General features: G+C 45.8%; 1 long non-coding RNA gene across 2 annotated transcripts in view; it reads right to left on the bottom strand.

Annotated features, from left to right (window-relative positions):
* Positions 1-465: 465 nt before the first annotated feature.
* The window catches only part of LOC142471050 (uncharacterized), a 64,031-nt gene continuing 51,107 nt past the window's right edge, over positions 466-13,389 (bottom strand). For both annotated transcript variants that reach the window (XR_012789362.1, XR_012789361.1), the window contains one exon: positions 466-1,550. This is a non-coding gene — a long non-coding RNA (uncharacterized LOC142471050). The remainder of the gene's footprint in view (positions 1,551-13,389) is intronic.

Raw genomic sequence — 13,389 nt, 5'->3', positions numbered from 1 at the left:
GAGGGGGTAATCTCAAGCAGGCTCTCCCAGCCGTGCAGTCTGGAGAAGCCGGTGGTGAGTCTGCGAGGGAGGGGGGGCAGCAAGGGGAGAGGATCTTGTGCAGTCTGTCTTTGTCTGAGTCCCCGGCCCGGAGCCAGCCCCTATCTCTCCTCCCCCCGGCAGAGGTAGAGGGAGGCGGTGTTCAGCAGTGTGTGTGTGTGTGTGTGTGTCTCCGTCTGTCCAGCAGTACTCCTCCTGGTGGAAGCTGACAACACTCACAGCCTCTTCTGCCAGGAGTGATGTAACTTCCGTCACCACTGACTTCCGTCTCCAATAAACTACATTCACGCCGCTAAAGAAGTTTCACTTCAAAAAAAATATTTGTAGCATTAGTTTAGAGATGAGTAGGATAGTTTTTCTAAATTCTATCGCAAGTTTGACACTTTGCTATATAATCTATGGTGTTAAGCACCACTACTCTACCACCTTTATCTGCTGCTTCTATTGTAATTGAATGATCAGACAATGTTTGTAGCACTCGTCTTCCGCATATGATAAATTACTATGGTATTTATTGGAACACAGTGTTGATTAACACAGAATTTATTCAACTTATTTCATCAATATTTGATTAAAAGTTTATATATATGGACTTGAGGCAATAAAAGTAGATTTTGATGACAATTGTTTATCAATTTGATCAGAGACTCAATTTTGCAGAGCCGGCCTTAAGGCAAGGTGAGCAAGGCCCACGCCTTTGGAGGGCCCCATGCTCCCTCCTCTCCCTCCTCCTATTGGCACCAGGATCCAACTTCCGCCAGACAGGAGAAATGGGAATTGGAGGAAGGAGCTGGGGAGTCCCCGGGCTGGTGCAAGAGCACTGCTCTGCTGCTCACAACATGGTAGGTGCATGCGTTGTGTGCGTGTGTGTAAGGAGGTGTCTGGGGTGGTGGTGGTGGTGGTGGGGGGGTGTATTACCATCTCCAGAGTGGCAGCATCACCCCTCCTCTTGCAGCGTTTTTTTGTAATGGCGACCCGACATCACATGATGACGTGTTGCCATGACAACAACGCAACATCACATACCGCTGTGACGTAATGACACTGTTGGAGAAGCCAGCATGCAATCTTGGGCCCCTGCATGAGGTAAGGCTGGTACTGACTGAAGGGTTGTCTTAAATTTAGAAACCTCTGAGGAAGAGTGTAGTCTACTGAGCAGTTGAAGCATAATAAACTTTCAAATGTAATTTCCGATAACATTTACAACATTCTGACTGTTTTGTGGTGAAATCAGGAAAAGAAGTTGGACAAAATCATAAACCTTTCGACAAAACAGAATATTCAGTATTACTCAAAGAGCGAGTAGACACATTCATTACTGTCAGTAAAAGGTGTGTGTCCTGAGTGGAAAGTGCTCCTCTCTTTCATAAGTTGTGCACATGTCATCTGATCCCTGGGCAGGCGGTCAAATATAAACAAGGGTTTCCTGCGCACAGTACGTCCGCTGCTGAAGGTAGATCTGACATGTCTGCTTCGCTGCTTTGGCCTCCTCCAAGATTGTTTCTAGCTCTCTGAAAAAGAGACAAATTCCTGTGAGATTGAACAGGCATTCTACCATTCGCAAAGACTTCTTCAGACAAGTAACAAGTCACTGTTTGGTTCAATTAAAAAAAAAAATTAAATAACTTCATTTTTTTTTAGAAGCCAGCCCAATGTGAAGAGAAATATGCCAATCGTCTACTTTATGATGTTGATAGTTAACTGAACTTTTAAAATGTTTCCTAATTTCTTTTGTAATAAACATGTTTCAATAAAGAAAGGGGACTTAAACGATGAATGTAATTAGTCAGATTTTTTGTAACAATTTTATTATTATTTTTGTCATTATTGTTCTTTGTATATTTTAATGTATTGGCGCTTATCTCTTTAAATTCTTAATGATTTAAATAATGTGTATGTGTAATTGGACATCCCCTTGACGATGATGAGCATTCTGACTAACTTTCATCAATGAAGCTACTTTTATGCTGAATTAAAGCAGTGGTAACATCCTTCGATCTCAACTGATTTTGCCTCTAACGAAGAAAGCGAGGCTTACGAATCGTTCAAGGAGTGACGTTACAGATGTGTCACTCGCAGGGAGCGAGAAAACGAGGAGACGGAAGAGATCCTGATGTCCTAGGTGGGAGACAAGCCAAGAGGCAGGGGTGTATGCGGCGCAAAAAATCCAGGTCTGAATCCAGTCATCATACAGAGTATGGCTTTTTACTTGTGCTTTTGTTAAAAGTACTGACACGTGAATGTTCAATTTTAAACCTACAAGATTTCTTAAACTAATAAAGGGTACTGCACTAGATTGGTGCATTGTGTGTTCTCTTCTCCTTTCTAGTGAATACTCTGTATCAGGAGTGGCCAACTGCAGTCCTCAAGGGACAGCAACAGTTTAGGTTTTAAGGATATCCCTGCTTCAGCATAGGTGGCTCAATCACGACTGAGCCACTGATTAAGCCACCTGTGCTGAGGCAGGGATATCCTTAAAACCTGACCGGTATGTGGCCCATTGAGGACTGGAGCTGGCCACCCCTGTTCTATTTGAAGGTAGAAGACACTTTTCATGTCTCTACCACAACTGTTCCAGTCTGTAAAACACAACACCGTGCTTTATCTGCAAATATCTACATTCCTGGTGACTTTACAAATGAGCATTTGTTAATGTACATTGACTTCCGAAATCCTGAAGCTTCAACCTGTTGCATTATAAATATTTATTCTTGTTTTCGGTTTTAATTTTGTTTTTAAATCATTGTTTATTTTAAGTATTAAAAATGTTTCCATATGCAAGAAATCTGGGGTTTCAGTGTTTAAATAATATGTAACAATAAAAAATTGCAAAAAAACTGTATCCTTTTATGTAAGCTTTCTCATTATTTACCACACATACATCAATGTTTATTAGCATATTGCAGATATGACCTGACATGGTAATGGGGATGGGGTAGATTTGATATGCCGGTGGTGATTGGGGTTTTGGGGGAAAGGGTTCAAGTACCGGGGGTTGTGTGCTGATGGCAGGGGTTGCAGTACCTGGTTACCATGCTCCTGGCTCCTTCTCCTCCTCCTTCCTGTGGCTGTGTGGTGCATCATATGATGCTGCTGCTGCCTTCTTTCACATGGATACTTGCATTCCCACACCCACGTGGCCTGTATGTAAAGGGCGTGGGAAGAGTACCATGTTAGGACACTACACCAATCAAAATTATTGGCAGTTAAATAAAATTCCTATATTTTCTCCCATTTCTTTGGACTTTACTGGGAAAACTCCAATGATTCTTTGGTGCCAGTGTTTTCTCTGGTAAAACCGAAAAACGTAATCCTTATTTATAAAGCTTGTACAGCCAAGCCTAGTTTAAGGAAGCTAAGTGTAAGCAAACCAATTCAAAGACAGACGTGGCTACATATGGAAAAGTATTTGATGAATACCCTGTTTACCTAAGCAGCTCCAAGAGCAAGCTACCTTTATATGAGAAATAAAAAGAACGATTCCTGCGCTCCTACCAACTAGGCTAAAATAAAATAATAATCTCGTGTAAAAGGGTTATTTGGTTAAACCCTTTGGCCAAAGTATTTATAAGCCTGCATGCCACAACAAGGCATAACCGTATATAGGTACCTACACTGAATATATGTAATAATTATCCCATGGACTGGTGAAAAAATGTGTGAAAGCCCTGAAGGGGTTAAATAAAGCATAAGTTTATGCGAGTAGTGCAATTAAAATCTGGCCAAAGCCAGTAACATAGTTACCATACTGTAGAGGTAAACTGTGGGAGCACAAATTCCCTGGTGTGAATATAATAAAACGTACACATATTTCTTTCATATTTCTTTCATATTTCTTTCTGTCACGGTTGTGCTCGCCACAAACCTGGGTCGGACCGCGTGGCTGAGGTGGGGTTGTAAAAGCACCGACCTTAGACCGCGCAGGCTGTAGTCGTACGTAGCAGGGTCAGGACTGGAGAAGGCAGCATCGTCAGTGGACAAGCCAGGGTCAGGACTGGAGACATCAGGGTAAACGTTGTTCAAGCAGGAGTTTGGCAACAGGTAGTCAGGAGTTCCCCGCTTCAGCTTAGGAGCGTGAGCGCGGGAGTGGACTCTGCGCGTGCGGCGACCATGGCCCATGGTACTGGTCTCAGGATGTGATAGGTAGACCGGAGTGGGCACACCGCCTGGCAGCAGTGGTAGATCAGTGCTTCAGCGCAAGAGTCTTGAGCAGGCTGGAAAATCCTCCACTTCAGCGCAGGAACCAGAACACGGCCTCTGCAATAGAGAATGAGCAGCAGGCCCCAGGAACCAGGGAGCTGAAGACAAACCTGGGGAAACCTCCGCTTCCGCACAGGAGACAGGAACAGACCGCTGCGTGACACTAGCAGCCGGTCTCAGGAAACAGGGAGCTGAAGTCAAACAAGGAGAGTACTCCGCTTCAGCACAGGAGACAGGAACTAGGACAAAACAGAGTAGTAACAAGATAACAAGCCAGGGGCTTGTGGCAGAACACTCAGTGACATCCAGGAAGGACTGCTTCTTGGAGAACGTCCAGACTTCTTAAAGGCATAGTGACAGAAACAGTAAGGTGCAGCGAAACTAAACATAACATAAGGGTTCTTAGTCTAATCCATTGGCCAAGGAATTATAAGCCTGCTACCACGTCAAGGTGAACCCTACTAAGCAGGTACCTACACTACCCGACGGTAAACTAACCTTAGTAGTATATGAGTGACTGTCACAGTCTTCCGGAATCTAAAAGGAGAGTAAAGGTCCCAAGGAGGTCCAGGCAGGAACAGTGTGCGATGGGTACTAGCAGACACCAGGGCAGGCAGCAAAAGACTAAATGCAAAGAGAAAGTCGAAGAGAGGCTTACTTCCTGTCAGGAGGAAGAGGGCAGGATATGCCAGAAAACAAGATGGCGTTGCTTGCTTCAGAATCCTTAAAGACACAGAATCTTGACTCGCAGCTAGAGGGCGGCGATCAGAAGTAAACAGGTAAGGAAGGAACACGCCGCAGAGGGCGTGTTCCGCGCATCGTTAGAGTACCCCCCTCTTAAGGATCGAACTCCGAGTGATCCAAGAGACTAAGGGGCAGCGATGCATAGGAAGGAAGACTCGCAGCTAGAGGCAGCACCCGCCACACAGAGAATCAACAGGGAATCTTGACTCGCAGCTAGAGGACGGTGCATGCCATACAGAGAGACATCAGAGAAACTAGGCATGGTTAGAGAATACGCCACAAGGGGGCGTGAAGTTTACTCGCAGCTGGAGGGCGGCGCACGCCATCACGTGTACGCGCCACACGTGAGAGAATGTGTGACGCGACCGGGGGTGGCCGGGCTCCGTGGTACGAGTAGGGAACCGCGGGTGCGTGCATGCTCTATAAGGAGAGCGGGAACTGAGATGCGGCAGGTAAGGAGGGAGCACGCCGCAGGGGGCGTGTTCCCGATTCCTTACAGTATCCCCCCCTTCAGGATCGGACTTCGAACAATCCTTACTAGACTAGGGGGGACTAGAATCTCCCAACGATACAGGGGCACAGGAACCAGGAAATAGGAACATGGACACAAACATGGCATGGAACATGGAGGAAGGCGGGGCCACCTCTGGGGGTCCGTTTGTTTGGCCGAGCATAATGTCACGCTTGTGCTCTCCTCACGAGCGCAGGGAGAAAGGGAAGGACCCGGTAGCAAGGTGTGGAGGCCACAGGGGATACGAAGGGAGTAAGTTGCCGCGCAGCTGGGGATCGGCGCACGGAGTCACGTGACCGCGCCGCGCGCATGAGAATGAGCGACGTGTCCGGAGGTGCGGTGCCTACTTAGAGACATGAGTGATCCAGCTGCATGTGCACGCATGCTCTGACAGCAGAGCGGGAGTGCGCGCGTTCTCAGGCACCAACGCGGGGGTTGCGAGAAGCCAACGCTTCAGCACAGGAGTCTGGAAACGGAAACCAGGAACATGGAACAAGGGCATGGAGTCCACAGCACAAGGTAACATCCAGAGAAGGATCTCCCAATGATACAGGGGCACAGGAACCAGGAACTAGGAACATGGACACGAACATGGCATGGAACATGGAGGAAGGCGGGGACACCTCTGGGGGTCTGTTTGTTGGGCTGAGCATACTGTCACAGTTGTGCTCGCCACAAACCTGGGTCGGACCGCGTGGCTGAGGTGGGGTTGTAAAAGCACCGACCTTAGACCGTCCAGGCTGATCCGGATTGCGCAGTTCGTAGTCGTACGTAGCAGGGTCAGGACTGGAGAAGGCAGCATCGTCAGTGGACAAGCCAGGGTCATGACTGGAGACATCAGGGTAAATGTTGTTCAAGCAGGAGTTTGGCAACAGGTAGTCAGGAGTTCCCCGCTTCAGCTTAGGAGCGTGAGCGCGGGAGTGGACTCTGCGCGTGCGGCGACCATGGCCCATGGTACTGGTCTCAGGATGTGATAGGTAGACCGGAGTGGGCACACCGCCTGGCAGCAGTGGTAGATCAGTGCTTCAGCGCAAGAGTCTTGAGCAGGCTGGAAAATCCTCCACTTCAGCGCAGGAACCAGAACACGGCCTCTGCAATAGAGAATGAGCAGCAGGCCCCAGGAACCAGGGAGCTGAAGACAAACCTGGGGAAACCTCTGCTTCAGCACAGGAGACAGGAACAGACCGCTGCGTGACACTAGCAGCCGGTCTCAGGAAACAAGGAGCTGAAGTCAACAAGGAGAGTACTCCGCTTCAGCACAGGAGACAGGAACTGACCGCTGCGTGAGACTAGCAGCCGGTCTCAGGAAACAGGGAGCTGAAGTCAAACAAGGAGAGTACTCCGCTTCAGCACAGGAGACAGGAACTAGGACAAAACAGAGTAGTAACAAGATAACAAGCCAGGGGCTTGTGGCAGAACACTCAGTGACATCCAGGAAGGACTGCTTCTTGGAGAACGTCCAGACTTCTTAAAGGCATAGTGACAGAAACAGTAAGGTGCAGCGAAACTAAACATAACATAAGGGTTCTTAGTCTAATCCATTGGCCAAGGAATTATAAGCCTGCTACCACGTCAAGGTGAACCCTACTAAGCAGGTACCTACACTACCCGACAGTAAACTAGCCTTAGTAGTATATGAGTGACTGTCCCAGTCTTCCGGAATCCAAAAGGAGAGTAAAGGTCCCAAGGAGGTTCAGGCAGGAACAGTGTGCGATGGGTACTAGCAGACACCAGGGCAGGCAGCAAAAGACTAAATGCAAAGAGAAAGTCAAAGAGAGGCTTACTTCCTGTCAGGAGGAAGACGGCAGGATATGCCAGAAAGCAAGATGGCGTTGCTTGCTTCACAATCCTTAAAGACACAGGATTTTGACTCCCAGCTAGAGGGCGGCGATCAGAAGTAAACAGGTAAAGAAGGAACATGCCGCAGGGGGCGTGTTCCGCACATCGTTACACTTTCGTATAGCATGTACTATATATGCACATTGTACTCTGTTTATTGAAGGTTTGACCAGTGCTTTCTTCTTAGTCCTGCTCTCTTGAGGCAGCACACGCATAGATTCTTATCATTAAATATTTTCCATTCACTCTCAATTGCTATATTGAGAAAGCGTTCAAATGATTTGTTACTAGCAGTCCACTAAGTGTAACATTCTCTACAGATTATGAAGGTTCACATCCTCATGAGATCGTTTTGCACATCTCTAGTTGTATTCCATGTCTTCTGGTACCACTTCTGGTTTTCTACCATTTATAATATTTGTTTCACAATTCAGAATACACTGGAAAGTGTTTACATTTGACATTTAAAGTCCACAAATACCCAAGAATATACAGCATATTACATAGGGTTTGAGAGTTTTGCTGTGATTCTAGTGTCTGGCAAGACTGTAACAATGGTATTTTTGAACTAGGCTAAATTTTTAAAGCTTCCAATGAATGAGCTCCAGATCAGAACCAACGCTAATACCATCTAAGCTCCTGTTACTAGTTTAACATATTTGGGCATATGGTTTGACTCATATTTAACATTTGGGATGCACATTGATACCCTGACATCCAAAACCTATGCCAAACTAGGTGTACTTTATAGGAATAAATCCTCCCTAAGTCTCCTAAGAAAGTGCATAACACAGCAGATGCTAAGGCCAATTATACTATGGGGACATAGTATATGGCTTGGCACCCCAAACCCACCTTAGCAAATGTAATACCCTTTACAATTCAATATGCCGGTTTGTCCTCCAATGCAACTACAACACACATCACTGTGAAATGCTCAAAGGACTAGATTGGTCATCACTTGAGTCTAGGCACAAAGTTAATCTTTCCTGTCTTGCCTTCAAATACTATCTGGGCAAGCTACCCGTCTATCTGAACAAGCTACTCAACCCTATCACATGTAGCACTTATCTGAGATCTGACTCCAAAACACTGTTCATGGTCCCAAGGCTCAACAAAGTATCCGGCCGCTCCTCTTCCTCTTACTGTGCACCTCACAACTGGAACCATCTACTGGAGACTCTCACAGCCTCCACCAGTCTACTCACATTTGAATCTAGTCTGTAACTGTTACATACACCTTTAACATATATTATCTCTTACTGTGCATGGAATGTCTCATATATAATGTATAACCTTGCTCAATTAATGTAACTATGTATTTGTAAACATGTATTATTTGTTATCATACCTCTGTGCCCAGGACATACTTGAAAACGAGAGGTAACTCTCAATGTATTACTTCCTGGTAAAACATTTGATAAATGAATAAATAAATTAATTAAAAAACGTATACAATATCAGCACCTTTAAAAACATAGTATTTTCAATCAGTTTAACATGGTGTGGGATCAGGCTTAAAAAGAAGTAAGTTAAGGTAAAAATAATTTGGGGCTGAGTTAGTAGAACTGCATCTTTAAGTTCTGATTTCAAACCTTTATTTGGCAGGGATGTCAACCTTTTGGTTGTGCTCTGCATGCTACCATTGAAGAAGACTGAAAGGGACATCAACACTATAATGGTGTCTTTTTCAGGTGACCCTTTTTGCCATAGTAACATAAGTGCACAGAAGGAACAGGACAAACATCCCTTTCATAGCCACGCAGTCCAGTTTATTCTAGAAATAAAGATGGCAGACAAGGAATACAATTAGTAAACTGCTTTTCTTTCTTTTTAGACCTAGAATGGTTTCCTTAAAGAAGCAACCCATGCCGGTGGTTGTTATGGTGTTTTTTTTCTTCCAATTATAATATAGAATTGAAGCAGGGGGTCATCGGAGCAGAAGCCCGTTAATTTCAGCTCTGGGGACCCCTTGCTTCTGGAGATACTTACCTCCAAAGTAGGTACCGGTAGCGGCTTCAGCTGAGAAAGCAGGGCTTTTTAAAGTTTAAAACTCCCGCCTCACATGGGCCAATAGGAAGCTACACCGATGATGTCACGGCTTCCTACTGTTTCCGCAGGGCACAAAATCTTTGAACAGCGGACATATCGTGAACCCTTGTAGCCGAGGAGAGTGACTACTGGCACTTACTTTGGAGGTAAGTATCTCCGTAAGCAGGGAGACCCCGGGCTGCAATTAATATGGCTCTGCTCCAGAGTCCCCTTGTTTAAATGCTATATAATTTTTTTTTTTTTTATATAAAACAAATCTGCCGGCATGGATTGCCGCTTTAAATTCCCAAGGGTAGTTAAAATAAAATAAACAAGTTAACACTAAATATAGAAGTGCTTAATAGTTTCTATATTTTCCCAATAGAATAGTGAGCAAGATTCAACAATAAAATATAACACATGCAACAATACTTCTATATATGTTTATTACAGTAGCAGCATTTTTTTGTTTGTTTTTATTCTGTAATTTTGTTTTTTTGGTTCAGATATTTGGGGTTTTTTTTATTTATCAATCATAGTTACTGAATTATTAACCGTAGAAAAAGAAAGTGCTTTCTAGCGAGGGAGGGAAAAGATTGGCACATTTTGCCTAAAAAGTGAACTGTTATTGTCAAGTCCAAGATGGAAATGCAGAATAGTATATATAGATATACTGTATACAAAATAATTTGCAGAAATATATACTTTTCCTTTCTCCCGTTGTAACTCAAATCCAAATTTAGTCAATAACAAAGTTACGTATCATTATTTGTCAACGTAAATAAAAAATGCAAAACTTGAGAAAGGTTAATTTCTTTAAAATAAACACAATTTAACTGACAAAACAGAACCTTTAGAGATCTTCGTAGATTGTTTAGGAAATTGACCATTTCAGTTGTACACACACCTGCAATAAACTTTATTGTAACTGAATTTTGTACGTTTTGATGGTGTCTAATAATGATTTATTATCTAGGGCAGGTGTTTTCAAGGCTGGGAGGCATCAAGGGTTTGTAATCTCAACTGATTTTTGGACAATCATATAATGGATGTAGGTAACGTTCTGCCTCTATCTACTACAAAGAAAAATTATTTCCTCTAACACAATTCTGTTTAACTGGTGGCCCTGTAAAGTTCAAACTTTTTTTTGCATAATGTCAGAACCAATACACAGTTATAGTAGACTCTATGGGGGCTATTCGGTAAACCTCGATAAAATAGTGCATTAACGAGCAACTTTGCATTGTTTTACCGCACTATATGTGTGTCAAAACGGTATTCACTAAGAAAAAACACAAATTTTTTAAAGTGTTGTCAAAAAATGCAAGATCGTACTACTTGTTTTTTCCCCTAAGAATTATCGTACTGAAACTGTTTGTTTAAACTGCAAAAAAAAAAAGTCATATTTAGACGCTCCTTTATAAAATGTGATGGATTAAAGTGTTAAATAACAATATTAACTCACAACGAAGGTGTAATTAAGTGCACAATTAAATAGCAATGTGATATAAAGTGCAAGTGTAAAAAATTGTGAGCTCAACCCTATGGAGAATGGTCCGATTCTCCTCTGAAGACGGATGTACTGGAAAGTTTGGGGAGCGCAGGTATCACCATATGAAAAAATGAAGCAAATGGACACAACATAGCGCAATATGCTTCAACTGGGTCTCAATTAACATGCAATTCTGTAGAATGGGGACTCACATTTTCTCAATTCAAAACCAGCATATCACAACATAAATGTGGTTCTGAAACACAAATCGGCACTTCCTGGTTCAGGGGATGGCAATGTCTAGATGTGATGCTCTCAATGAAGAAGAGAAATATCCATAGTGTCAATTGTATTCATACAAATAAATGCACACTTATGTAACCCCTTTTCCCCCACCCTAAGGGAGATTTGGTTCTGGTTACTGGTGTAGTGCTGCTCACCTGTTAGGCTTACAGGACACTGAGTGTCCGCCGGTGTCAGTGGGGATAGATAGGACTGGCTTTCAGATCGAAGCTCTCATCTGTGGTACAGCGCCTCTATTCCAGTAGGACCCATCTTAGATGGGTGCAATCCCTGCAGGAAAACTCTTTCCCTCCCCATGATATACTGCAGTCTCAGGCAGTAAAGAGAGTAACACACATGCAGAGTCACACACGCAGTCATACACGCATGTTACACATGCAGAGTCCCACATACATGCAGTCACACTGTAAGGGATTGGGGGACACGCGCCTTACAGCGGGTCCCCGTCACCCCGGCTTCCAGTACTGCCGCTCGTCCCAGGCCCCCTCCCCGTCAGCTCCTTACCCACTCCGGTCGGACGCCACGCCGCTCCTCCACGGCACACGCTGCCTCCGCCCACACGCTGCAGGGGCGCGCGCGGGAGTGTTACAGGGCGCGCGCGCACCCGTCCTCTTCTACACTTCTCCTGCAGCCTTGGCTCCACCTCCCAGCAGCTGGAGGCTATTCCCACTAGGGAACACTACACCAGGCATCCTAACCTATCCCTGGGACCGCTCAGTCAAGCCCCCGCTCCGCCTCTTGCTCCCATTGGTTCTCCGGCATTTATAGTTCCTGTCTGCCCTCTCCTTCCTCGCTCTGCATAGTTTTCCTGTGGCTCTTGTTGAACGGAGGTCTATGCCTGGCTCTCTTTTGTATTGCAGCTCTCGCTCCAGTCCCTGCCCTCGTTTGATACCCTTGGATTTGAACTTGGCTTTCGTTAGACTTCGTGTACCTCGCTACTCCCTGGACTCGGCTTTGGACCTCACTACGCTGCTCTCTCGTGCTACTGACCTACGGCTTTCGGATCTTTACCCTCGGACCTCTGGCACCCCGGACGCGGCAAGTATCAGGCTAACCCTTTCTCACCAGGCCCGGCAACGCATCATACCACACTCCGGGCACGCCCTCACTGCTGTGGGTGCGTGTTATACCCTTACCCTCCTCAGTATTGGGGAATTGGCCAGGTCTGCGGGCAGTCAAGCGTTACATTATGTAGAGCCCACCAAATGCAGACCCCCCTGAGGTGGGCCAAAGTGTGTTCATAGATCACTGACAATTCCTGAGCAATAAAGTCACGGCCATGGCACAGCAGCTTTCAAACCTTTCCCTGCAGGACCCGCCAGCTGCACCGTCCCCTCCTGCCCCAGTACCAATGGGCGTCTCGGAGCCACGTATCCCACCACCCAACCGGTATGCCGGAGACCCCCTTACTTGCCGGGGATTCTTGAACCAATGTGACGTCCAGTTCGAGATGTCCACATCTCGGTTTCCCACATATCGCTCTAAGGTGGCCTATATCTAAGCCCTGCTGACGGGCGACGCTCTCGCTTGGGCTTCGCCTCTCTGGGAACACAGATCTGAGATAACGCAGGATTACCCCAGATTTTGGCGAGAGTTAAAGCAGGTCTTTGATACGCCAGCACGTAGGGAAACTGCCGCTTCTTCCTTGTTTCATCTATCCCAGGGTCGCAGGTCAGCTGCAATATATGCGGTGGAGTGCCGCACAATCGCTGCGTAGACTCGGTGAAATGATGAAGCCCTTTCCACGGCATACTGGCAGGAATTGTCTGAATCCCTCAAGGACGACCTGGCAGCTCACGCTCGTCCCTCATCTTTAGGGGATCTCATTACCCTCAGCATCCGGATGGACCAGCGCATTCAAGAGAGACGCCAGGAGCACCAGCGTCCCCGATTTATGCCGCCCACGCCTGCTTCCCCTAGGTCTCCTCCCTTGGCCTTCCCAGAGTTGGACGCTCCTGAACCGATGCAGATCGGTAGTCTGAGTGGACTACCATGGACTTTATTGTGGAACTCCCACCTTCTAAAGGGGTGAATACGATTCTTGTAGTAGTGGACAGATTTTCCAAGCACACGCACTTTGTACCCCTCAAGGGTCTTCCAATTCGGCTACCTTGGCTGACATATTTTCTAAAGAGATTTTCAGGCTACACGGCGTTCCACTCACCATTGTCTCGGACAGGGGCACACAATTCATTTCTAAGTTTTGGCGAGCTTTCTCTCGTAGACTTGG

The sequence above is a fragment of the Ascaphus truei genome, chromosome 1 (assembly GCF_040206685.1).
Source record: "Ascaphus truei isolate aAscTru1 chromosome 1, aAscTru1.hap1, whole genome shotgun sequence".
NCBI classification, from domain to species: Eukaryota; Metazoa; Chordata; class Amphibia; order Anura; family Ascaphidae; genus Ascaphus; species Ascaphus truei.
This window is presented reverse-complemented; position numbering and strand designations above follow the sequence as displayed.